This window comes from Leucopleurus acutus (assembly GCF_964270905.1).
Source record: "Leucopleurus acutus genome assembly, chromosome: 1".
Lineage (NCBI taxonomy): Eukaryota > Metazoa > Chordata > Mammalia > Artiodactyla > Delphinidae > Leucopleurus > Leucopleurus acutus.
Genome location: NC_139142.1, coordinates 162,115,416 through 162,143,150, shown reverse-complemented (window position 1 = coordinate 162,143,150; position 27,735 = coordinate 162,115,416).

The window sequence follows — 27,735 nt, the reverse complement described above, 5'->3', positions numbered from 1 at the left end:
TACTAAAAACCATTGAATTTTATTGGATGGATTTTATACTATGTGAATTATATCTCAATGAAAAATAGAGAGAAAGAGAAGGAAAAGTTGCCATTCTGCTCCCCACCCAGACCCTCCCACACCTGCCCTAGAGCTCCCTGCCATTGGCCCCCTCCATAGGCCCCTGGCACTGCCCTTGCCCCACAGCTGGTTGGTGGGTAGCAAGAGAACACATACACAGCAGTTGCCATGGTGACATGTGACAGGTCCAAGCCTCATTTCTGCTCTTTGTCTCCAAAGCAGGTGGGCAGCTGTGTCCAGGACAGGCACAGATGCATTGATGGCACATGGCATCATTGATTTTCATTTCTGCAGGTCACTGCCAGGGTACTGGGGTTTCTAACTGAACCATGAAGCTTCTGGAAACAGCAGCCTAAAAGGTTTCTCTGCCATCTGGTCTTTTAATGACCCTTCAGCTCAAAATGCCAAGGCTTCCAGAGAAGCATTCTGGACTAAAATGCTAGTTTTTCTTCCTGGGGCAGCTGCAGAAAGAAAGTTCTGTAGACAAAGGCAATCTGAGATTCTTTCCTTTCAGTAGAACTGCCCCTGAATAAGAACAACCCCTTCTTTTTGTGTGTGTGCTTTGCATATTTACTTATTTTTTAAATTTTTTAAATTAATTTTTTTGGAGTATAGTTGATTTACAATGTTGTGTTAGTTTCTGTTGTACAGCAAAGTGAATCAGTTATACATATACATATATCCACTCTTTTTTAGATTCTTTTCCCATATAGGTCATTAGAGAGTACTGAGTAGGGTTCCCTGTGCTATACAGTAGGTTCTTATTAGTTATCTATTTCATATATAGCAGTTTGTATATGTCAGTCCCAATCTCCCAATTTATCCCTCCCCCCCTTTTCCCCTTGGTAACCAGAAGTTTGTTTTCTACATCTGTGACTCTATTTCTGTTTTGTAAATAAGTTCCTTTGTACCACTTTTTTAGATTTCACATATAAGCGATATCATTTGTCTTTCTCTGTCTGACTTCACTTAGTATGACAATCTCTAGGTCCATCTGTGTCATTGCAAATGGCATTCTTTCTTTCTTTTTTTATAGCTGAGTAATATTCCATTGTATGTATGTTCACCACATCTTCTTTATCCGCTCCTCCGTCAATGGACATTTAGGTTGCTTCCATGACCTGGCTATGGTAAATAGTGCTGCAGTGAACATTGGGGTGTATGTATCTTTTTGAATTATGGTTTTCTCTGAATGTATGCCCAAGAGTGGGATTGCTGGATCATATGGTAGCTCTATTTTTAGTTTTTTGAGGAACCTCCATACTGTTCTCCATAACAACCCCTTATTTTTGATTCACCATCACATCACTCCTCACAGCAATTGTATGGGGTAGGTGTTATTAGACCCGTTTTACAGCCAAAGTGAGTGAGACACAAAGGGAAGAGGTCTGTTTAGGGTCAGCTGCTCACAAACAGTAGAGCTTGGTCTCAGATAACATTTAAGTCAAATGAATCTACACATTCTCAAGTCCAAGCCCTCTACGTTACAAAGGAGAGAACTCACGTTCAGGAGGTTAAACGTCTGGTCTGCAGTCACACAGCTGGACCCGTACTTTGGGTCTTGTGCCTCCCAGCACACTGCTCCAGTGGGGCCACCACAGCACTCTTGAGGAAAATCTGTGCCACAAACATGCCAGTGAGCTCTGCAGTCATCATACTTGGAAAGCTTCCCTTGCTCAGAGGATAATCAGCCACCCTCTCCTCTGTACACCCAGGGCACATGGCACTTAGCAGATAGGACTCCAGCTGTCTCTCTATGTGTAAGTTGTCTTCACTAAACCAGGAGTCACCTGTGGGCAGGAACCATATCTTCTCTATTTTTCCATCTCCGAATCTAAAACAATGCCCCAATATGGTGTCATGTTGACTTCATTCATTCATTCATTCACCCATCCATCCATTCACAAATGTTAACTGAGCACTTACTATGTGCTGAGCTTTATTCAGGGCTGGCGAGGCTATGGTGAACAAAACAACCCAGGTATTAGACTTCGTGGGGGCTTGTGGGCCTGTGGGATGGGGCAAACAATAAACTAGTCAGTGAATGAATAGGTAAATAGAAAATTTCAAATGGTGATCAGTGCTTCATAGACAAAAAGAAGGAGAAAAAATAAGATAGGGGTAGAAACATGATATCTGAACTGAAACCTGAGTGATAAGAATGATCCAGCCCTGCCAGAGCTTCTCGGGCAGAAGGAACCAAGGGTGCAGAGTGGGTGGTGTCTCAAAAAATGCAGAAAGGTGACCAGGCAGCTGGAGCACAGTAAGCAAGGAGGAGAGTGATGCAAAACAAGGTCAGAAGGTAGGCAGGGGCAGATCGTGCTGGACTATGAAGGTCAGGGCGAGGAGTCTGGAATTTCCTGGGAGTGATGAGAAGCCATGGGACAGGGGGTAAGCAAAGGAAGGTCCTGACGTGATTGACACCGTCAGAATATCCCCCTGACCACTGTGGGGAGAGAAGAGACTGTAAGAAGCGTACAGCTCATAGCTGCAGGAGCCACAGGAAGGGTTCCCTGCCCAAGGCGTGGTACCTCAGCCAGGAGTTCCAGCCCAGCATCTCCAGGAACAGGACCACATGACAACACGTGCCAGCTGCGTGACGCAACAGGAAGGACACCAAATCACCCAGGTTGCATTCTTGCCAAAATGTTGAACTTGAATCTAATCATACGGAAACAACAAAACTGATCCAGGGTGATGGGCATTCTACAAAACAGACGAACTGGACTGTTTAAAAAAAAAAACCCTCAAAATCCTGGAGGACAGCTCTAGAAAATAGTGTGACTAAAGAGACATGACCACTAAATGCAGTGCATAGTTCTTGAATGGAGTCTGGAGGCGGTTTGAAGATCCCTGCAAAGAACATACCTGGGATTACAGGGGCTATTTAAATATGGACTGTATATTACATAATATTAATGTATCCATGATAAACTTGTTGAGGGTGACAATGATGTCGTGCTCATGTGGAAAAATGTCTTCATTTTTAGGAGACGCATGTTGAATTGCTGGGAGGTGAAACAGCAGGATGTCTGCAACTGACTTTAAAATGTTTCAGCCAAAAAAAGTGAGTGAGAGAGAGACAGAGAATGAGGGGCAGAGAGAGACAGAGGCACAGACAGAGACAGAGATAAGATAAATGTAGTTAAATGTTAACAATCAACCAATCCAAGTGAAGAGTAAGCAGGTGTTAAGCTTCCTTCTTGTCTATAGGTTTGAATTTTTTAGAATAAAAAATTGGGAGGATGGGAAATAAGTATACAAATGAATCAGTTGATTAAACAAGAGAGATCTGAGGAGTTTCTTTCCTTAACAGCTCTATGACCAGGGTGTTCACATTGATTCTAATGTGGACAGTTCTGGAAAGATGGGGGCAGGACCAGAATGAAGGATCTTTCTTGGTCTTCAGATTGCGGATACTTTTTTAATTTGGAAATTCCCAGAGCAGCAGGGGCAAGGTGTGTAATGTTTTAGTGGCTGCTGCCATCTTGTGGATCTCAGAGTCATGGAGAGGATGGAAGCCAAACCTTCAGGGTGACCTTATGCTAATGAGATGCCCTCCTCCTCCTGGTGGCCAACTCGCTGGAGGTTAAAGGTTTAAGCAAGTCTGTTAACTTCCTTCCAGAATGAGGACCAGTGAAATGCAACCTCCATCCTTCAACCCCGTATGCCCAGCGTCTTTTGCCTTTAAAATTACCAGACCTAACAGAACTGTCATTGATTTTTTTGTGTGTGTGTGAGAGAAGCCATCATTTTATTTTATTTTTTTTAACATCTTTATTAGAGTATAATTGCTTTACAATGGTGTGTTAGTTTCTGCTTTACAACAAAGTGAATCAGTTATACATATACATATGTCCCCATATCTCTTCCCTCTTGCATCTCCCTCACTCCTACCCTTCCTATCCCACCCCACTAGGTGGTCACAAGGCACCTAGCTGATCTCCCTCTACTACACGGCTGCTTCCCACTAGCTATCTGTTTTACATTTGGCAGCGTATTTATGTCCATGCCACTCTCTCACTTTGTCCCGGCTTGCCCTTCCCCCTCCCCATATCCTCAAGTCCATTCTCTAGTAGGTCTGCATCTTTATTCCCATCTTGCCCTTAGGTTCTTCTGACCATTTTTTTTCTTTTCTTTTTTTTAATTTCCATAAATATGTATTAGCATACGGTATTTGTTTTTCTCTTTCTGACTTACATCACTCTGTATGACAGTCTCTAGGTCCATCCACCTCACTACAAAAAACTCAATTTTGTTTCTTTTTATGGCTGAGTAATATTCCATTGTATATATATATCACATCTTCTTTATCCATTCATCCCATGACGGACACTTAGGTTGCTTCCATCTCCTGGCTATTGTAAATAGAGCTGCAATGAACATTTTGGTACATGACTCTTTTTGAATTATGGTTTTCTCAGGGTATATGCCCAGTAGTAGGATTGCTGGGTCATATGGTAGTTCTATTTGTAGTTTTTTAAGGAACCTCCATACTGTTCTCCATAGTGGCTGTAACAATTCACATTCCGACCAGCAGTGCAAGACTGTTCCCTTTTCTCCACACCCTCTCCAGCATTTATTGTTTGTAGATTTTTTGATGATGGCCATTCTGACCGGTGTGAGATGATATCTCATTGTAGTTTTGATTTGCATTTCTCTAATGATTAATGATGTTGAGCATTCTTTCATGTGTCTGTTGGCAATCCTGGAGAATGTTCCATAAGCACTTGAGAAGAATGTGTATTCTGTCGTTTTTTGATGGAATATCCTATAAATATCAATTAAGTCCATATTTAATGTATCATTTAAAGCTTGTGTTTCCTTATTTATTTTCATTTTGGATGATCTGTCCATTGGTGAAAGTGGGGTGTTAAAGTCCCCTACTATGATTGTGTTACTGTCGATTTCCCCTTTTACGGCTGTTAGTATTTGCCTTATATATTGAGGCGCTCCTGTGTTGGGTGCACACATATTTACAATTGTGTCTTCTTCTTGGATTGAGCCCTTGATCATTATGTAGTGTCCTTCTTTGTCTCTCGTAATAGTCTTTGTTTTAAAGTCTATTTTATCTGATATTAGAATTGCTACTCTAGCTTTCTTTTGGTTTCCATTTGCATGGAATATCTTTTTCCATCCCCTCACTTTCAGTCTGTATTTGTAGGTCTGAAGTAGGTCTATTGTAGATAGCATATATATGGGCCTTGTTTTTTTATCCATTCAGCCATTCTAAGTCTTTTGGTTGGAGCATTTAATCCATTTACATTTAAGGTAATTATTGATATGTATGTTCCTATTACCATTTTCTTAATTGTTTTGGGTTTATTATTGTAGGTCTTTTCCTTCTCTTGTGTTTCCTCCTAGAGAAGTTCCTTTAGCATTTGTTGTAGAGCTGGTTTGGTGGTGCTGAATTCTCTTAGCTTTTGTTTGTCGGTAAAGGTTTTAATTTCTCCGTCAAATCTGAATGAGATCCTTGCTGGGTAGAGTAATCTTGCTTGCAGGTTTTTCTCCTTCATCACTTTAAATATGTCCTGCCACTCCCTTCTGGCTTGCAGAGTTTCTGCTGAAAGATCAGTTGTTAACCTTATGGCTTTTCCCTTATGTGTTATTTGTTGTTTTTCCCTTGTTGCTTTTAATATGTTTTCTTTGTATTTAATTTTTGAAATTTGATTAATATGTGTCTTGGAGTGTTTCTCCTTGGATTTATCCTGTATGGGACTCTCTGTGTTTCCTGGACTTGATTAACTCTTTCCTTTCCCATATTAGGGAAGTTTTCAACTATAATCTCTTCAAATATTTTCTCAGTCCCTTTCTTTTTCTCTTCTTCTTCTGGACCCCTATAATTCGAATGTTGGTGCATTTAATGTTGTCCCAGAGGTCTCTGAGACTGTCCTCAATTCTTTTCATTCTTTTTTCTTTATTCTTCTCTGCAGTAGTTATTTCCACTATTTTATCTTCCAGGTTACTAATCCGTTCTTCTGCCTCAGTTACTCTGCTATTGATCCCTCTAGAGAGTTTTTAATTTCATTTATTGTGTTGTTCATCGCTGTTTGTTTGCTCTTTAGTTCTTCTAGGTCCTTGTTAAACGTTTCTTATATTTTCTCCATTCTATTTCCTAGATTTTGGATCATCTTTACTATGATTATTCTGAATTATTTTTCAGGTAGATTGCCTATTTCCTCTTCATTTGTTAGGTCTGGTGGGTTTTTGCCTTTCTCCTTCATCAGCTGTGTGTTTCTCTGTCTTCTCATTTTGCTTAACTTACTGTGTTTGGGGTCTCCTTTTTGCAGGCTGCAGGTTCGTAGTTCCTGTTGTTTTTGGTGTCTGCCCCCAGTGTGTAAGGTTGTTTCAGTGGGTTGTGTAGGCTTCCTGGTGGAGGAGACTAGTGCCTGTGTTCTGGTGGATGAGGCTGGATCTTGTTTTTCTGGTGGGCAGGTCCACGTCTGGTGGTGTGTTTTGGGGTGTCTGTGGCCTCATTATGATTTTAGGCAGCCTCTCTGCTAATGGATGGGGTTGTGTTCCTGTCTTGCTAGTTGTTTGGCATAGGGTGTCCAGCACTGTAGCTTGCTGGTCGTTGAGTGGAGCTGGGTCTTAGCATTGAGATGGAGATCTCTGGGAGATTTTTGCCATTTGATATTACATGCAGCTGGGAGGTCTCTTGTGGACCAGTGTCCTGAAGTTGGCTCTCCCACATCAGTGACACAGCACTGACTCCTGGCTGCAGCACCAAGAGCCTGTTCTCCACGCAGCTCAGAATAAAAGGGAGAAAAGAAAGAAAGAAAGAAAGAAGATAAAATAAAATAAACTTATTAAAATAAAAAATAATTATTAAGAAAAAAAAATTTTAAGTAATAAAAAAAAAAACCGGACAGACAGAACCCTAGGAAAAGTGGTAAAAGCAAAGTTATACAGACAAAATCACACACAGAAGCATACACATACACAATCACAAAAAGAGAAGAAGGGAAAAAATAATCTATCTTGCTCCCAAAGTCCACTTCCTCAATTTGGGATGATTCGTTGTCTCTTCAGGTATTCCACAGATGCAGGTACATCAAGTTAATTGTGGAGAGTTAATCTGCTGCTCCTGAGGCTGCTGGGAGAAATTTCCTTTCTGTTCTTTGTTCGCACAGCTCCCGGGGCTCAGCTTTGGATTAGGCCCCGCCTCTGTATGTAGGTCGCTGAAGGGCGTCTGTTCTTCGCTCAGATAGGACGGGGTTAAAGGAGCAGCTGATTCGGGGGCTCTGGCTCACTCAGGCCCTGGGAGGGGGAGGGAGGGGCAGGGAGTGCGGGGCGGGCCTGCGGCGGCAGAGGCCGGCATGACGTTGCACCAGCCTGAGGCGTGCCTTGCGTTCTCCTGGGGGAGTTGTCCCTGGAACACAGGACCCTGGCAGTGGCGGGCTGCACAGGCTCCCGGGAGGGGAGGTGTGGATAGTGAACTGTGCTCGCATACAGGCTTCTTGGTGGTGGCGGCAGCAGCAGCCTTAGCGTCTCATGCCTGTCTCTGGGGTCCGCGCTTTTCGCTGCGGCTCGCGCCCGTCTCTGGAGCTCCTTTAAGCGGCCCTCTTAATCCCTTCTCTTCGCGCACCAGGAAACAAAGAGGGAAGAAAAAGTGTCTTGCCTCTTCGGCAGCTGCAGACTTTTCCCGGACTCCCTCCCGGCTAACCGAGGCGCACTAACCCCTTCAGGCTGTGTTCACGCCGCCAACCCCAGGCCTCTCCCTGCGCTCCGACTGAAGCTGGAGCCTCAACTCCCAGCCCCGCCCGGCCCGGCGGGTGAGCTGACAAGCCTCTCAGGCTGGTGAGTGCCGGTCGGCACCGATCCTCTGTGCGGGAATCTCTCCGCTTTGCCCTCCGCACCCCTGTTGCTGTGCTCTCCTCCGCAGCCCCGACGCTTCCCCTCACCGCCACCCGCAGTCTCTGCCCGCGAAGGGGCTTCTAGTGTGTGGAAACGTTTCCTCCTTCACAGCTCCCTCCCACTGGTGCAGGTCCCGGCCCTATTCTTTTGTCTCTGTTTATTCTTTTGCCCTACCCAGGTATGTGGGGAGTTTCTTACCTTTTGGGGGGTCTGAGGTCTTCTGCCAGCGTTCAGCAGGTGTTCTATAGGAGCTATTCCACGTGTAGATGTATTTCTGATGTAATTGTGGAGAGGAAGGTGATCTCCGCGTCTTACTCTTCCGCCATCTTGAAGCCCCTCAGTCATTGATTCTATTGTATAAAACTTGAGCCAGGGAGGCAGTTAGTGGGATTTTTACTGCCCTTTGCACACTATATTGACTTGTTGGCATTGTTTTCTTACTTGCGAAGGCTACTCAAAATGATACTGGGCACTTCTGATACTGCCTCTTCAAACTTTAACTAGTTCACAGACAAAACTCAGAAAACAGGAATGGGAAGTTTCCCCTTGATCGAGAGATGACCACGAGAGGGAGAAGGGGTGGACTGCCTTGGAAAAAAAGAGTGTTAGGTGGAGCTGGAAATAAAAGTAGATTCTGGGGCTTCCCTTGTGGCGCAGTGGTTGAGAGTCTGCCTGCCGATGCAGGGGACACGGGTTCGTGCCCCGGTCCGGGAAGATCCCACATGCCGCGGAGCGGCTGGGTCCGTGAGCCATGGCCGCTGAGCCTGCGCGTCCGGAGCCTGTGCTCTGCAACGGGAGAGGCCACAGCAGTGAGAGGCCCGCGTACCGCAAAAAAAAAAAAAAAAAAAAAAAGTAGATTCTGGATTTTCTTTACAGGCAGGATGAATGTGGTGCAAGCTCTGAGGACTTCGGGGCTGGGATGACTTGGGTGTGTATTTCAGCTTTGCAAGGCCACTTCCTATTTGGGTCAGTTTGAACATGTTACCTTCCTAAGGGTTTGTTATCCACATGGTGATGATAACACATTGGATTGTTGAAAGGATCAAGGATGTTTTAGGCAGTGCTTCTCAAACTTGAAGACCGGGAGGGTTAAAACATGGACTTTTGGGCCCACCCCCATAGTTTCTGATTCACCAGATCCCAGGTGGCCTAAGAATGTGCATTTCTTTCTGTTTTGGCTTAAACAACAGAAATTTATTTTTTCACAGTTCTGGAGGCTAGAAGTCCAAGATCAAGGTGTAAGAAGGAGTGGTTTCTTCTTCTTTTTAATGTATTTTATTCAACTGTAGTTGATTTACAATGTTGTGTTCATTGCTACTGTACAGCAAAGTGATTCAGTTATACATTCTTTTTCATATTCTTTTCCATTTTGGTTTATCACAAGATATTGAATATAGTTCCCTGTGCTATACAGTAGGACCTTGTTGTTTATCCATCCTATATATAATAGTTTGCATCTGCTAACCCCAAACTCCCAATCCATCCCTCTCCCACCCCCCTCCCCTTGGCAACCACAGGTCTGTCCTTTATGTCTGTAGTCTGTTTCATAGATAAGTTCATTTGTGTCATATTTTAGATTCCACATATAAATGATATCATATGGTATTTGTCTTTCTCTGTCTTATGTCCCTTAGTGTGATAATCTCTAGGCCCATCCGTGTTGCTGCAGATGGCATTATTTCATTCTTTTCTATGGCTGAGTAGTAGAATGTGCATTTCTATCTCGTTTCCAGGTGAGGCTGATGCTGCTGATCTTGGTGCCATGTTTTGGGAACCATTGTTTTAAGGATTAATCGCCACAAATATCAGGTGAGCACCTAGCAGGTAAACTGACAGGCAATAAAATGTCTGCCTGACATCTCACCCCACTCCACCCTACACACCCTTGTTCCAACCTTGGAGCTGATACAAGCATTTCTGAGACCAAGGCCATCTCTAAGAGCATGCAGCAAAGTTCTTCCTAAAGGTACTTCACAGCATGTAGTGGGTGGATTACTGCCCCCCCCCCAAATGCATGTCCACATGGAATCTCGGAACGTGACCTTATTTGGAAGTAGGGTCTTTGCCGATGTAATTCAGGTAAGGACCAAGATGAGATAATACTGGGTTGAGCAGCTCCTAAATCCAATGAGAGTGTCCTTAGGAGAGAAAAGGACACACAAAGAGATACACAGATGGAAGACAGCCATGTGGAGACAAAGGCAAAGATTGGAGTGATGCTTCCACAAAACAAGGAACCTGAAGAACCACCAGAAGTGGGAAGAGACAAGGAAGAACTCTCTTCCAGAGCCTTCAGAGGGAGCATGTCCCTGCCAATATCTTGATCTTTGACTTCTGGCCTCCAAGACTGTGAGACATTCAATTTCTACTGTTTTAAGCCACTGTGTTTGTGGTCATTTGTTACAGCAGCTGAAGGAAACTCATACACAGCCTCTTAGAAGAAAGACTTAGTATTGACTATTTCAGCTCTGGCACCTTCCCCAAGGAGCCTGAAACAGGAGTGCAACCCAGACCTACTCATCCAGATGACTTGTCTCCACGCCTTTAACCTTCACTAGTATTTTCACCTCCATCCCAAGTGGACCACCCCTCCCGGCAGGTCACTCTGTGCTTGCGCAGCAAGAGACAGGTGGCAGGTTCCCACCTTCCAGGAGCTGGCAAATCTGGAGAAGCCAGAGTCAGTTTATCGGGTACAGAGAAAGGACAGCCACCGAGACAACTTGGGTGCAGAACTCCTCCATAATGGTGGTGGTGGCCAGGGTGGGATGGGGTGGAGCATCAAAAAACATGTTAGGTTTTATGTGCAGAACTATGTCAGAGGGGACATGATTTGGCCCCTCTAAGTAACAACCATGGTGATAACATCAGTTATCTTGCATCAGGTAACTGATCTACTCTAAAAACTTCTGTAAATCCAGCCTCACTTCCAACATGCTAGGAGGGTTCCACCCGTAAATGATAACCACCCCATTGCCTCAGTGTTCTGTACATTTTCCTCTCTGTCATTTATCCCTGAAATCCTTACTGACCATCAGCCTCCAGGTTCCATCCGTGGGCCCATAGTCAGATCCATTTTAATTGGTTGAGGTGGGAGAGGCTTCCTGTCAAAGCCAGGTTCATGTCAAACCTCCCCCTACAGTTTTCTTCAGATGCTTGTCTTACTTAAGGTAACTTTGGCAGGTCCATCTCCTTGGTGGAAGCATAGCTTCAAGACAAAGCAAGACAGCCCTTCTGGATCCCTGTTTTTTGAACTTTTTCCAGTTTCCTACACCTGAGGCCCAAAGGAGAAAAGTGGTTCTGGCTTCAGTCTTAGCTGAAAACGAATGTAGGAAAACATGGTTCACGATGAGAGACCCTTCTGTCCATCCTTATGACGCAGCATCCAGCTGTATCTTCCCCCAACAGGAAATCCAGAGCTGCCAGCCAAGAGGGATGAATATCAAGGGCTTAAATTCTTGTAAATGCTGATTTCACTAGGGAGTGAGGCTGGAGGGTTGAGGAAGGAAGGAAACTTTTGGCCAACTCTATGGTCCTTTGGGGTCTAATGAATCAGCAAGAATCCAGGGAAACTGTAGGTTTCTGGTAGGATCAGTTACCAAGGCTCCTTCCAGGAAGTCTTATAAATAGGAAGATGGCAGCCTGCCTGGAATTAGCCAAGAACTTACCCACCATCTGCATGATTCCTCATTTCTACCTTGACCTCCTGTTCAAGATAGCCTTTCCTTGGGTTCTTCCTGGATGGACATCTTTTGGATCCATGTGTTGGTTGTGCCAAAGCCCTTCCCTCACATGTATAGTACCTGGATCCAGAGTCCAAATGGAGGCCACCCCTCATGTAAACAAATATCTAAAAGCCAATGGACTTCCCTGGTGGTGCAGTGGTTAAGAATCCGCCTGCCAGTGCAGGGGACATGGGTTCGAGCCCTGGTCCAGGAAGATCCCACGTGCCGCAGAGCAACTAAGCCCGTGCACCACAACTACTGAGCCTGCACTCTAGATCCCACGAGCCACAACTACTGAAGCCTGCGTGCCTAGAGCCCATGCTCCGAAACAAGAGAAACCATCGCAGTGAGAGGCCTGCACACCGCAACGAAGAGTCGCCCCTACTCACCACAACTAGAGAAAGCCCGCGCACAGCAACAAAGACCCAACTCAGCCGAATTAAATTAATTAATTAATAAACTAAAAAAAAAAGTATACTAAAGGATCCATATTTTTAAAAAAAGAAATCAAGTCAACAAACCACCAAATGACATGTTCTAGCCTCCTGCCTTAACAAATACACATTCATATTGACCGGAAAGCCGGATTTGACTTGCAAATCTCAGGACTCATCAGGATTAGCTTCTGGAATATGGCAACCTGGGAAAATCCAGCCCCTGGCTCCTGCACAACAGCACCCAGCTCACCCCTGCTCAGCCCAGCCCCACCCTGCTCCTCAAAGGGCCTGACATGCATGCATGCAAGCAGACACCCCAGCCCACAGGTCCAAGCTCCATCTGCACCCTCTACCACCTGTCACCCCTAGATCAGCCCCACAGGCCTAGGGTATACACACTAGAGGTGTGGTCTGCCCTCAGGAGCTGACCCCAGGGAAGAGACATACATGGGCCCTGAAAGTGGGCTTGGGCCACCAGGCAGGTGACATCAGGCACAGTGTGGTATGGTACAGGTCCCTTGGCCCCCACCCTGTGGGACCCCACCCTGAAGCAGGACCTAAGAAGGGCCCTCTGAAGCACAGGGACCAGGCTGTGGGCCCCTCTTGCTCAGGTCTAAGACAGCATTGTTTTGCCTACCCAACACCTATGTCCCCATCTCTGAGGAACAGCATCTCAATTTCTCTTTAGGGAACCCCTCTTTCCCCACCACCCCAGTCCCTGTGGTTCATGTGGGCCTCACTCCTGCCACGGGAAGTTGAACAGTTCATGCCCCACGCAGAGTGTGTGGTCCAGGGAGTGAGTGGGGCTGAAATCCAGCTGGGCTCTGCTGACCAAGCATGGGTGGCTTAAGCCTAGTGGAACAGGCACAGTTGTTTTATTGACCTGCTCTAAAGGGCCACCCCATCAGCTCTCCAGGACCCAGGCCCACTGCATCCCTGGTCACAGCCATCAAGGAGATCACCGGCAAAAACACCTGGTAGAGGAGATCATTTCAAGAGCAGTGTGTGCAGAAAAGACCTGAGGGCTCAGTTCTTCCATAAGCCCAATGAATCAACCAATGATGGGTGAAGCTGCCCAAAAAAAACTTTTCAAAGCGAGAGCCATCTTCAACCACCTTTATGGAAGTCTAGCCTTCAGATCAAAGGGAGATACAGACCCAAAGTGGTTTACACGGATCAGGCTAGATTGAAAAACTCACATCCTGAATAACAGATTAGTTCTATGAGAGACTAAAAACAGACAGTAATCAAAAGCAGACTCCAAACGCAGGTGATGAGTAAATTCTATGTGTTCTTTAAAGGTTTAACACAGAAGTTCTTAACCCTAGCTGCACATTAGATTCAACAGGGGAGCTTTTAAAAATATTAGTGCTGGAGTGCCCCTACCCCAGGGACTCTGATTTAATTGGTCTGGGGTGGGGCCCAGGTAAAGTATTTTTTTAAAAGCTCCCCCGGTGATTGTAATGTGCAGTCAGGAATAAAATCCACTGTTTTAATATGAGGCAGACACTTCAGGACATGTGCACATTAGCTAAATAGTGCAAATATCACCTAACCCAGGAGTTCCCAACCCAGAATGATCATAAAAACACCTGAGGCCGGGGCTTCCCTGGTAGCTCAGTGGTTAAAAATGTGCAGGCCAATGCAGGGGACACGGGTTCGAGCCCTGGTCAGGGAAGATCACACATGCAGTGGAGCAACTAAGCCCGTGCGCCACAATTACTGAGCCCATGTGCTGCAACTACTAAAGACCCTGTGCCTAGAGCCCGTGCTCCTCAACAAGAGAAGCCACAGCAATGAGAAGCCCGTGCACTACAATGAAGAGTAGCCCCCACTAACGACAACTAGAGAAAGCCTGCGCGCAACAATGAAGACCTAACACAGCCAAAAATATAAATAAATAAATAAAAATTTAAAAAAAGAACACCTGAGACCATTTTTTTCAACTTCAGGTCACTGGTCTGACTCTTAGTCTACCGAATCAGAATCTTCTCCAATGAAGCCCAGAACTCAGCATTTTTTCAAAGTTCCTTGCTTCATTTCAGTAGTCAGCCAGTGACCTATAATAACATTTTTTCTGCCGGGGGTGCATGTTAACCTCCTCTGGGGCTCAAGCCAAGTGTACTAAATAAGTATGGGGGCTGAGAATCAGTATTCTAGAAATTCCCCTTCCCTGCGATTTATTTATGCACCCCTTTGATATCGTTAACTGGAGTTAGGACAATTATAATAATAAACATACCGTAATGGCTACTGTGTCAGTTAGCTACTGCTGCATAGCAAATTATCCCAAACTTACTGTCTCAAAAACAACATTTGTTGTCTCACAGTTTCTGTGGGTCAGGAATCCAAGTGTGGCTTAGCTGGACCCTCTGGGTCTGGGTCTCTCCCAGGCGGCCTTGAACGTATGGCTGGGGCTGCACTCATCTATAGCTGGGCCAAGGGGTGGACCTGATTCCAAGCTCACTCAAGTGATTGATGTCAGGATTCTGTTCCTCTCAAGCTGTTGGACTGAGGGCCTCAGTCCCTCACTGGCTGTTGCCTGGAGACCTTCCCCTGGTCCTTGCCACATGAACCTCCCTGGAGGGCAGCTGGTGAACAGAGAGCCAGAGAGAGAGAGAGCTAACAAGATGGGAGTCACGGTCTCTCGTAACCTAATCACAGAAGGGGCACCCTGTCACCTTTGTGGTGTTCTATGTATTAAATCGAGCCACTAAAACAACACAGAGGACCACTACACACCTATTAGAAAGCCAAGAATCCAGAACACTGACACCACCAAATGCTGGGGAGGATGTGGAGCAACAGGAACTCTCCCTTATTGCTGGTAAGAGTGGAAAATGGTGCAGCCACTTTGGAAGACAGTTTGGTGATTTCTTACAAAACTAAACGTACTCTTACCATATGATCGAGCAATCACACTCATTGGCATTCATCCAAAGGAGGTGAAAACATGTTCCCACAAAAACCTGCACACAGATTTACAGCAGCTTTGTGCATAATTGTCAAAACTTGGAAGCAGGGCTTCCCTGGCGGCGCAGTGGTTGAGAGTCCGCCTGCCGATGCAGGGGACACGGGTTCGTTGCCCCGGTCTGGGTAGATCCCACATGCCGCGGAGCGGCTGGGCCCGTGAGCCATGGCCGCTGAGCCTGCGCGTCCGGAGCCTGTGCTCCGCAACGGGAGAGGCCACAACAGTGAGAGGCCCACGTACCGCAAAAACAAAAACAAAAAACTGTGATATATCCAGACAATGAAATATTATTCAATGCCAAAAAGAAATAAGCCATCAAGATATGAAAAGACCTGGAGGCACCTTAAATTCATAGTACAAAGTGAAAGAAGCCAATCTGAAAAGGCTACATACAGTATTATTCCAACTGTATGTCATTCTGGAAAAAGGCAAAACTATGGAGACAGTAAGAAGATCCTTTCAGTGGTTGTGAGGAGTTAGGAGGGAGGGAGAGATGAACAGGTTGAGCACAGAGGATTTTTAGGGCAGGGAAAATACCATGTGCGCTACTATAATGATGGATACATGTCATGACACCTTTGTCCAAACCCACAGAATGTACGACACCAAGAGTGAACTCTGTTGTAAACTCTGGACTTTGGGTGATAATGACATGTCAGTGTAGCATCATCAGTTGTAACAAATACACCACTCTAGTGCAGGATATTGATAGTCAGGGAGGCTATGAATGCGGTGGGGAGGTGCGAGTGTCTCTGGAAATTTCTGCACCTTCCTCTCAGTTTTGCTGAGACCTTAAAACTAATCTTAAAAAAAGTCTAAGAAAACGTTTTAAAGCAAGTGGCTAGCCTAGGCCACCATCAAGAAAGGGGATCAGTGGGGACCATCATGGGAGTCGACGTGACACAGCTACCACATCCTGAGCACTCAGCAGACCCCTTCTAGGAACTCTGCACTTCTAACTCATGTAGTCCTTAGAACATTGTGATGGATGAGGAAACTAAAACCAACAAGGGAAAAATGTCCTTAAAGCCACATGGCTGGTAGGTACAGAGCCGGGATGCCAGCGCCCAGCCCACTGCCATGGACGCCTGGCCCTGATCCTCGTCAAGACAGCATCTCCATACAGATCCTGCCCACGTGTGAGCAGCTGTAGGAGGGAGCACGGGACAGACTGGCTAGTGCGTGTCCCAGAGATCCGAGATCCAATTGTTCCAGACGGGGCGAGGACACAACAGGAGGTGGACTGCACAGAAGCCTGCCACTCTTCTGCTTCCAGAGGGGATTTTGAACCCTCTGCCCCCTCCTGCCTCTGCCCAGCAGAGGCCTGAAGCACAGTTCCAATTAGCAGGGAGAATATTCATGGGCTGCTCCTGCCGCCTGAGCGTTTCTTAGGAGCCTTGAATAAGCTGGATTAATAAACTATCTTTCATTTGCCATCCTTTGGCATGAATTTTGCATTAGGCTGAATTCAGTTTAGGTTCCAGCTGACGCCATTTTCTCTAAGACAATGCTTTCCACTCCTGGGCGTGTGTGTGTTTACAGGAGAATGTCCCCAATGATAGAGGGGCTCCTGGCACCTCTTGAGAGCATTTTTAAGAACACTTGGGCCCTCCGTGCTTAGGCGTTAAGCCTGAAGATGAACGCCCTCTGGAATTTATGCTATTAATAAAGCGGGTTCCTTTCTCTTTGCATTAGGGGAAATGACTAGGCTTTCAGCTGAGTGTCTGGCTTGGATCAGCTCTGTGGAAGACTGCCCACCTGGAGGACAGGGTCACCAGGAGAACAAAGGGTCAAAGGTGGTCTTGTGAATGGGGAGAGGCCAGACACGGTGTCCTCAGGGCAGTGGGCCCCACTGGGTTTCAGTGCCTGCCATGCGGGCCTAAAGTCAGTCCGTGGGTCTTAAGGAGGCCCTTGGGTGGGGGGGGTTATCATGCAGTGACTCTGACCCCTGCACTCAGAGCACAAGGCTGCCCACCTGGGGGTCCGCCCTTCAATCACTGAGTGCCTGGGAAGGGGGCCCCTTGGACCACTGACACACATACCTTGACTGATGACCATTCGCTCGCCAGGCAGCTCTGACGACACAGGTCTCGTGCCGGCAGGGCAGTCCCTGGGAAAAGCAGGCATAGTGAGCACAGGAGGGCTAGGAGCTTGCGCAGACCTGGGATGCGGCCAGGACCCTGCAGCTCTAACACACTCCAGCTGACATCTCTGCTGCTGGTCCATGGACCACACTTTGAGTTACTGAAGCCAGTTCAGCAGCCACCAAATGAAGCGACCGGCCAGTCACGTGGGTGACAGGGACACAGGCACGGCACTGTTACGGTGCCCAAGGCACTGCCTCACTGTGCCCTCCTGCCCTGAGGACAGCGTCCATTTCTGAGCGGGAGTGAAACAGAGCAGAAAGAGCATGGAAGGTGTCAAGAGGCTCCCATTCCCCTCCTGATTCCTCCACTGTGAGCTCAGTGACTCCGGGTGGGTCTTACTGACAAACGTCCCAGCTGCCACAACAGGCTGGATACCAGCTAACAGAAAAAGAGATCTGAGGGGGTGTCAAAAAATCACAAAACAGAGGCACACTGCAAGCCCAAAGAACCACGACCCAGCTCGGAGGTTTAGGGCAACATGGTGCCCGCAGCATCCTTGCTGGGCCCTGCTCTCACGAGCAGCTGCACAGGCCCCTTGGGCATCAGTCACCATCAGGGATCCAGAGAAGCCCCCAACACTTGCCGAGGAGCCATGCTGTGTGCGCAGCTCATGACCCCATCGACGTGGTCATACCAGAGGCAAGAAGCTTTCGAAAGGGATGCCTGGTCGCCTCCTGGGCCCTCAACGGCTAACTGCTGTGTTTGACTGTTCTTTTAATCCTACAGCCCCTGAAGAGGTTATGGTGAAAGTCTTTTGTCCTTTTCAAATTGTGGGCAATGAGGCAAATATGACTTAGCACTGTCTCCATTCAATAGATGAGGAAACAGAAGGGTGGAGGAATAAAGGTGAGGTGTGAGTCAGGACAGAAGGGTCATGGATTTAGGAATACCTGGGTGTACCCAGAAATACCAGGCAGAGCGCAGGCCCTGGCCCTCACGGTTTCTGTATCCCGCCACTGCCACCATCACCCCATGACTACACATATGCATCGAGACCCTGTTTGGACCTAGTGCCAAGCTAACTGCTGCTCGGCCAGTGGGGGACTGTTGGCTGGCAGAGATGGGGATGAATCAAAGAAAACTGAAAATGCATTCCTTCCCTCCGGAGACATAAAACTAAATGTAGAGATAAGTTATACTAAAAACAAAAACCGCAATAAATACCAGAATATGCCAAATGTCAAGCAAGATTTCCAGATGCTCAGCGCTATGGAGTCCCAATGAAGGAGAGGTTCCCGGGCTCAGAGGCAGGAAGGCGTTTCTGACCTGTGATTGCAATGGATCAGGGAGAAGAAGGAAATAGTAACTGTAGCAGTTGTGGCCGCTGTGATCACAACTGTCGTCCTGTGGCTCTGAGCTGCAATACCCAGTGCGTTCAGCCATGAGGGCCTGGGCCAAGGGGGGACAAGGCAGCAGGAGGAGTCGGGCCACACTGCCCCCTAGAGGTCAACTGAGGACTGTCACTGAATCCTGGAGATGAAACCCAGGGGCCGCCACTACCCTGATGTGCTTGGAGTTCTGGGCATCCTGCAGGAAAAGATTTGAGCCTGTCTCACATTTGGGGTTCAGACCCCTACAGATCTTCTTCTGTAGGGGCTGGGGGTGCCCCTAGGTGAGGCTGACCTCGGGACCCAAGGCAAAAATGAGCCCAGGTGCGCCAGATGTCTGGCTGAGAGCAGGGCCAGGATGCTAAGAGTGGGCAGGCCAGGTGCAGCGAGGCTGGCGAGATGGTCACTGTCTCCACCTGCACCTGCAAGTGTCTGCAAGTCTGGGGAGAAGAGGACTGGGTTCTGAGGAAAGGACTCAGCCACTAGACACACACATACACACACACACACACACACACACACACACACACACACACACACACACACACACACACACACACACACCCCTTGCATGCATGCATCCTGCTGGGAACTCTGGGAAAGGGCTGGCCTAAGAAACATAAGCTCTTTCTCCTTCTGCCAGTGAGTCTTCAGCAGGAGGGAAGGCCAGACAGAGCCCGGGGTGGGGACCAGAGCTCTGCGGGCAAAGGACAGGTGATGGGCCCTTGGGGACTCTGCTCAATCCCAGGACACACCTGCCACACATGCATCAGCTCACTCACCTGAAGTGATATTGAAGGGTACAGTCACCTTCCTACTTACAAATGGGAAAACTTGATGATCAGAAAGACCGTCTGGTTCCCAGGGCCACTAATTTAATGAGCGGCAAAGCCAAAACCCACACCGCCAAGTGGCTCCATCTTCCCAGGGAGGAGAAAGAAGCATCCGAACCAGCATTCAGGAGTGAACACTAAGGGAGAAAATAGATTACACTGTTAGAATCCTCATGAGAAAAAAGAAAGTATAGCTTAAACATGCCTGAGGTTTGAATGGGTAGCAAACTAGAGTCAAATTACCTTCCTGCAGATCAACTCAGGGCATCCTAAAAATTGCAAACTCAGGGTGTTCGGGGAAGTTCTAATGTAAATCAGCTCCCAACCCGCTGCCCTGCTTCCACATTTATTTCTGTTAGCGCTGCCTTGGCCGTGTTGGAAGTTGAATGGCCGTAGGAGAAGTAGTTAAATTCTTATCCCAGAGCAGAGAAGGTCAGAAGCCTTCCCCTGACAGCCAAATGCAAAGTGATCTCCCACTTTCCTAATGAGGATATGTTCATAAAAAAAAAGTTTGGGGTCAACTTGAATATGCAAACTCTCTAGGGATGTGGAAGGAAGAGTCACATGTGCATATTTACAAGTAGTTCACTTATTCACTTAGGTGCTAAATGTCCTGCAATGGCATAACTGGAGTTTTTACATCATGTATTATCATGTAAGCCTGCAATCAGAGCCATAACTCCTTCATGGCCACTCATCCATCTGCCAATCACAGCTTCCTTTAGAGCTCCTTATACTTGGGGTTGATGGTGTCTTTCTTAGGTCCTGTAGCTGAAGGAAGTGCAAGGTATAAGCACCAAAAATGCAAAACCTAAGATAGATTCGTGGAACTTGCCAAACAATTCTCCCTGGGTTTGTTTTTCTTAATTTTACAGAATCAGCAATTTTGAGAAAAATCATGATGTCCCAATGTTACATATTGTTAGAGGTGACACTCCAGAATGATATCTCATCAATTGTGGGGAAATTTTCATATTTCAACAATCTTGTTTCTTGAGAATTGTTTTTATTTTTAATTCTCTCACTATTGGGAAATAATAAACATCTTAGAATTTCTGATTTCAAATTTTGAGAAGTTTTTCCAAAATTTTTTTTTCTCAAGTATTGTACTTTTGGTGGAAATACACACCAGTCTGACTACTTTCTGGCCTGAAGAAGTCTGTGTGCCTTAATGTGTGACCAGCTTAATGAAACTCAAGTCAATTAAGCTCTACAAAGGAAGCTACAGAGCGTGGTACACCATGCTATACTACCCAGCAATAAACAAGCAACAACTGTTTCTCTGTGCAATACGAAGCTCCAGAGAATTATGCTGAGTGCAAAAAGACAATCCCAAAAAATCACATACCGTGTGATTCCATGTATATAAGATTTTTGAAATAATGTCATAGAAATGGAGAATAGATTCATGGCTGACCAGGGTGAAGGAGGGGATGGAGGAGGGAAAGAAGCAGGTGTAGCTATAGAAGCACAACAGGAAGGATGCTTGTGGTGATGGGTATGTTCTGCATCTCAACTGCGTCCATGCCAGTATCCTGGCTACAATGTTGTACTAGCGTTTTGCATGATGTTCCCAATGGGGGAACATGGGTAAAGCATACATGAGCTCTCTCTGTATTACGTCTTATAACTGTACATGAATCTACAATTATCTCAAAATAAAAACTTTAATTTAAAAAATGTGTCTCTATGGAGGTTCCTTAAAAAACTAAAAATAGAGTTACCATATAATCCAGCAATCCCACTCCTGGGCATATATCTGGAGAAAACTGTAATTTGAAAAGATATATGCACCCCAATGTTTATTGCAGCACAGTTTACAACAGCCAAGACATGGAAGCAACCTAAATGTCCATCAACAGATGAATGAATAAAAAAGAAATGGTATATATATATACACACACACACATACACACACACACACACACACACACACACACACAGTGGAATATTACTCAGCCATAAAAAGGAATCAAATAATGCCATTTGCAGCAACATGGATAGACCTAGAGATTATCATACTAAGTGAAGTAAGTCAGACAAAGACAAATAGCATATGATATCACTTATATGTGGAATCTAAAAAATGATACAAATGAACTTATTTACAAAACAGAAAAGACTCACAGACTTAGAAAACAAACTTATGGTTACCAAAGGGGAAAGGAGGGAGGGATTAACATATACCAAAAAAAAAAGTTAGAGATCTTTTGGATGTTTACAATGGTTGAAAAAGTTGAGGTAACGAACAGTCTTTAAAAGTTTACTTAAACTACTTTGTGGTTTAACTCTAAGAAAATGAAAACACATCTTCAAGTATTTTGAATATTCTTGAATATTTTTAATATAAAAGAATTTCCTCCGGGAACAGGGGAAATTGCATATAGAGCTTCCTCCACCAGGACCTGTGGTGGATAAGTCTTTATTGGACATTATCTGTCTCACTTATCCTTATACTGACTTTCCAAGACTCAGATTATTATCTACATTTTATAAAGGAAATTGCTGCTCAGACAAGTGAAGAAATTTTCCCCAGGTAGCCCAGCTAGGAACTGGCTAGTTTGAGATTTGAATCCAGGTTTGTGTGGATTTATGTATTTTCCATCTGCCAGCCACTTAAGAAACGGTCATGATTCCCCCAAGTAGACAACTTTCAACTGCAAGCCACTGACTCACAATAACAAGAGAAGGAAAACAAATGCCACTCTCAAGTAAAAAGCAACTTTAATCATTTTTTTAACTTTAATCTTTCTTTTTTTTTTTTTGCGGTACGCGGGCCCCTCACTGTTGTGGCCTCTCCCATTGTGGAGCACAGGCTCCGGACGCGCAGGCTCAGTGGCCATGGCTCACGGGCCCAGCCGCTCCGCAGCATGTGGGATCCTCCCAGACCGGGGCACGAACCCGTGTCCCCTGCATCAGCAGGCGGACTCTCAACCACTGCGCCACCAGGGAAGCCCTAACCTTAATCATTTTTAAAGATACATATATACATGACAACTAAATGTATGTGCGATCCTGGATTGGCTCCTGAACTGTGAAAAACGTTCCCATATGACATGAGAAACACTAGTGGAACAATTGATGAAATTTGAATAAAGCCCATTGATTAAATAACAGTATTGATGCTAATTTCTGGCTTTTGATAATTGTACTGTGGTGATGTGAGAGGATGTCCTTGTTTTTAAGGAAACGGTGAGGTAAAAAGACATCATGTTTGTAACGTACCCTTAAAAGTATTAAAAAATGCATTAGATAACTATTTCATGATGGTAGGCAAATTTGGGGAGCTATGGATGAAGGATACATGGCAATTCTTTGTACTGTTATAACTTTTCTCTAACTCTGAAATTACTTCAAAATATTTGCAATTTTAAAAATATTCTAGGAACTATCTAGAACAGCTCTCCAGACAAAACTCCAATGCTGAGCATATTCTTGCAAAGGTCTGCAAAAATATTGCTCAGGTCCTGTATTGTCATTCTTTTCTCTTTCCCTTCTCTCCATGAAAACTAAAATTAAAGAATAATTTGGCTCCACTGAATAGGCTGTTATGGCCGAAAACCAACACAAATTCTACACTGAGGCAAGCAAGCCCTCTGCAGGTCACCTGTGAGGCACCAGTTAGGGCCTACACAGGAGGCACCTCCAAAAACCTTCCTCGCTGCTAAGAAACTGTATTTGGGGTGGGTGGTTTTCCTCCAGAGCAGCATTTACTCATTGTCAGCATGTAAAGCATCTCTGCATCCCTGCAGGTGTAAGAGCCGCCCCCCATCTTGGTCCACAATCCAAGAAGTCCTGACAGCACATAGTGAATAGGGAGCGCCTGGCACTCTGCAGTGATAAAGTACAGTACCAGGCAGAGAAAGATCAGGGAGCTGGGCTTTTGATCACGCAGGAGGGGTCTCGAGGGCTAGCAGAGCCGCTTTCTGGAAACACATTTTATACAGAGAGTGTGGGATACCCACATTCGACAGAGAGCAATCATAAAAGCCTAGACATAAAATAACACGTAGAACTGGATGTCTGGGCTTATGTGATATTTTATGTGATAGAACACCCTGGAACACCCACAGTTCAAGCAACCCCAGCTCTCCCCAGGCTGAGCTCCTGCAGTGCTGTCTTGCACAAAAGCAAATCCAGCCTGCAGCCCACCCCCAGGCTCCCAGCATGTCTCGATCCCTGCTCCGTAGCCGCGTGCATTAAAGAGCATCAGAGTCAGGGAAGGTAGTAAGTAGGCTGTAAGTGTATTAGAAGGAGCGATTTTTCTGCACGTTCCTTATTGCCTTGCACAGAGTGATTCTGTATCTCTTTGACAGCTACATATCAACAGTCGCTGCTGCACAGAGCTGACTTTTCTGAACACTCAAAACTGGTTCTTACACACACGCACACACCCAGAGGGCAAGGCCAATTCTCCCCATAAATTTGTAAACTTGTTACCATAGAGACAGGCGCTGGGGTGCTTCAAGTGTGGATCAGCAGTGTCGCCTAGTGGGTTACTGGTTATCCTGCAGTCCCCCAACCACAATGTCGGATGAGAGATGATTTTTTTTTTCCTTTTTCCTTTTTCTTTTTGCATTTGTTCTTTTTTAGCTATCTGGGGTTCCCCTTCAAGATTTCTAGAGATATCTTAAATCAATATCTATTTAAACCAAGGGTTTTTTCCTTCCAGTTTCATTTGAGATATAATTGACATATATACAGCACTGTATAAATTCAAGGTGTTGACTTACATATATCATGAAATGATTACTACAATAAGTGTAGTGATCATCCATCATCTCATATAGGAACAATATTAAAGAAAAAAGTATTTTCCCTTGTGATGAGAACTCTTAGGATTTACTCTCTTAACAACTTTTATGTAACATACGTGAGTGTTAATTATATTTACCATGCTGTACATTACATCCCTTGTACTCATTTATCCTATAACTGGAAGTTTGTACCTTTTGATCACCTTCATCTAATTCCCCCTCCCTGTACCCCCCATCTCTGGTAACCACAGAGCTGATCTCTTTTTCTGTGAGTTTGTTTGTTCAACCAAGTTTTTTGAAGCTGTTTGCCTCCCACATGCAGAAATAGACTCCAACGTCAGAGCTGGCACTAGTGTTCCATCTCATTTCCTGGACGCTCTGCCCCACTATCGCATACCTAGCTCTAAATAAGTCAGGACCAGCTGTGGAGGTCCCTTGGATGTCACATACAATGACAAATGTAAACCAATGCCTGACATGTAGGAGAACAAAACTCATTGGGGATTTAAAATAAATGATGAAGTCCTCCTTTATCATTTTATTCATTTGTTCAGCCAGTGTGGCTTCTACTCCACAAACGTAGATGTGCAAGAAGGAGGTTTTCTCTGTTTTTCTATAAATGAACTTACTCATTCCATCGTGGAGCAGAGAGTTGGTATCAGTAAATTCAGGATCTCCTGCCCCCACTTTATCCTGAGTCTAAGGTCAGGGTAGGGGTGGGTCTGCAGGGTCCAAACCCCAATCTTCCTGCCCATCTGAGGCTGTGACCCCCCCCAGGCAGAGCGTGCTACATCTGCCTGGTCCAGCCGTGCAACATCTCATGGCCAAAGTCACCCCGTACAGCTCTGCCCTGTCATCCTCCCTGGTGGTACTGTAAAAGAAGGACACCCTCAGTGAATACCTCCAGTTAATCATCTGTCAACCAATATTTATCATGCTTATGGGCATGACCCATCTGGGGGTCCTGGTATATAAAGAAGAAACTAGGCTCCTTTCTTAAGCCCATGGGCTCCTGGGGAGACAGATTTTCCAACAAAGTACAGGAATGCTTGGAGCAGTTACTGTAAGGAAGACCCAGGTCCACAAACCCTTAATCAACATGCTTGAGCCAGATAGGTTTGCAATTCTGAATTTGTTGGATATTAGGAAAATAAACAGTCTATAGGTTGCATATTTCCTACTATCTCCATCAGGGGTCTGGGATGTCACCTGCAGTCAACCACACCGATTTTTGCAGCAAAACTCAGGAGGAGTAAAAATGAAATAAAGACGATCAACAGCTTTAAAGTCCTCATGGCAGCTCAGGAGGGATTTGCCACCAAATGAGGTTTAGTATCAAAAAGGAAAAAATTTTGAGGTGAGATCAGGAAGTGAGAGCTGGCCGGGTAGCCAGGTGGCAGCCTTGCAGGTGGAGGGAGGCCAGGTACAGGCACCCAGGTGAGGGCAGCCCAGCATGTCAGGGCAGTCAGTGTGCCAGGACCTCCAAGCCAGATCCTCAAATCTTGGACACCCCAGCCCTGCCTCAAAATTCCACCTTGGAAGGAAGCCTTCCCTGACCGCCCACCCTCCCCTACGTGAGTTGCATTGACATTCCAAAAAAAGTTCCATATGTTTCCTCTCTGATCCATAGACCTGAAATTCCTTAAGCACAAGCAACATCTTCTCTCCCTGGTACTATTTTCTAACACCTATTCAAGGCTTTTCAATTACAGCCACTCACACCCCTACAAGTACAACCACATCTGCAACTAGTGAAAATAACAGCAACACATGCATCAAGAATTTTGGGGGGAGGGTTGAGGGTGTGACATTAGTCCTGTACATGAAAAGAAAGGGAGAGGAGACAAAACCCCTCAGGGTGGCCTGTGCTTGTATTTTTCTCTTCTTATCCTCAACTCACAGGATAAAAAGTTGTCTCCTACTCTGGCCAGGAGACAGAATCTGTTTCTGTACGTTCATTCTCGAATTGCTGAAACTCCCAAAGCAGCAGTGTAAATATTCATGCAGTAAACAGGGGGAGCCAGATGGAAGGGTCTCCACAGTTATTTTTGCTTCTCTGTCAAAATATTTAGCTGATCCATAAATCTTCTAAAACACATTCATTTGGCACTGCGTGCAAACACTTCCACGAACATTCATCGCCCCTCCATCGCTAAATGTGGCTTCCATTTCGGCATTTCTTCCACACTTACCCAGAAAGACTGGATCCAAAATCCAGAATATAAGACCCAAAAGGACTTGCCTGGACTAAGGGGCAGGCCACGCTCTGCTCAGACTCCTGCCTCCCAGCCTGCTCAGAAATTGGCAGACAAAACCACCCCCTGCATTGTAAATAGATGCTGAGGCAATGCGGAGAGCCGGGGGAGGACTAAGCAGAATGGGGATATTTCTGGAACAGGTCTGTTCTCTGAGGCTGGATAAATCACCCTGAACTGCTGAGAACTCTGTTTCCTACAAACCGTGGGAAAGTAAAACCATATTACTGGTTCAACGTGGGTTTTTTTCCCAGGTTTTGAAGACACGCACAGCATCAAACCAAATATATGTTTAACACACTGGAAACGTGCGGTGGATTTTAATGAAAGTGATTAGACCCAGGAAAAGAAACCGAGGTAAAATGGAGGAAGATGGTCAATCTGGGATGCTTCCCTCCCCGCCACCCCAACTGGGAAGGATTCTATGATGGTGTCTACTCAAGTTCAGAGGGACTGGGCTGTGGCCTGCGGAGAACTCCCAGGGCTGCCCCCGGGCGCTAATAGCAAAGCTTCCAGGAAGGAAGGCTCCAGCTTTGTGAATTCCCTTCAATGCAGCAGGACCACGTGAAGGACCAACTTCACGTTCAGCCTCGTGCTAAGCAGGGAGGGTGAAACCATGACTGCAATTCTGGTGTGGCCAGCATGGCAGGATGGATAGTTCAGGGAGGCAAAACAGGGCCCCCCGAAGACGCTCACCTGCTAATCCCCTGAACCTGTGACCACGTGATCTTACATGACAAAGGCAACTTTGCAGAGGGGACTAAGCCTAGCACCCTGAGATGGGAAATGGTCCTGGATTATCAGGATGAGCCCAGTGTCATGCCAAAGGTGACAAGAGGAGGCAGGAGGGTCTGAGTCAGGAGCAGGAAATGGGATGACAGCAGCAGAGGTTAGAGGGATGCAGGGAGGGGTCTGTGAGCCTAGTGATGCAGGTGGCTTCTAGAAGCTGAAAAAGGCAATGAAATGGATTCTCCTCTGAAGCCTCCAGAAGGAACGTAGCCTTGCTGGCACCTGAATCTTAGATTTCTGACCTCCAGACCGTAAGAGAGAATAAATTCAGGTTGTTGTAAGGCCCTCAGTTTGTGGTAAACTATCAACACTCCCTCGCCCATTGTCAGCATTGCTGGAACAGAGGTATGTGGGTGACTCAGGGAGTACGAACAGGGCGAGGGTCTCTCTTTCTGGTGAGGCTACGGAAGGCCTCACAGAGGAGGTGACTGAACTGTTCCCAAAGGCCAAGGAGAAGTCTCGAAGCCAGGGGAGTTCCAAACAGCGTTCCAGGCAGCAGGTAAGGACGAGCACAGACACAGAGGCAGGGGAGCGCAGGGCGTGCCCATGCACTAGGAGGACCGTGGCATGACCAGGCCC